This window comes from Frankliniella occidentalis, unplaced genomic scaffold (genome assembly GCF_000697945.3).
Source record: "Frankliniella occidentalis isolate FOCC.00 unplaced genomic scaffold, Focc_3.1 Scaffold491, whole genome shotgun sequence".
Taxonomy (NCBI): domain Eukaryota; kingdom Metazoa; phylum Arthropoda; class Insecta; order Thysanoptera; family Thripidae; genus Frankliniella; species Frankliniella occidentalis.
The window spans coordinates 104,639-104,984 of NW_026267609.1; positions in this window are offsets into that span (position 1 = coordinate 104,639).

Consider the following 346-nt stretch of genomic DNA (forward strand, 5'->3'; position numbering starts at 1 on the left):
ACTCACACATTTATTTTTTTGGCAGAAATGGAAACTTGGTGGTCTTACCTTTCCATCAAACCCATAGAAAATAAATTTTGTCAACGCATTATGGATTTGGAGGCGACAATAGTGAAATACGGCACAATGTCCGAATTTAGGGCGCAAGTCCGAATTTAGGAACAATGACTGTACGTGTCCAACTTTTCCAATCGGTTCACTTTCCTTGCATGCTACCGAAAACAGGTAGCGAGGTTTTCGTTTTTTCTTTTCTCTGTTAGTCGTCTGTGCACTATTTCCTTGGTTCTGTGCCTTGTCTGCACTTTGACGTGTTCAACCTGGACTGTAGAGGTGGTTGAGGCGATGC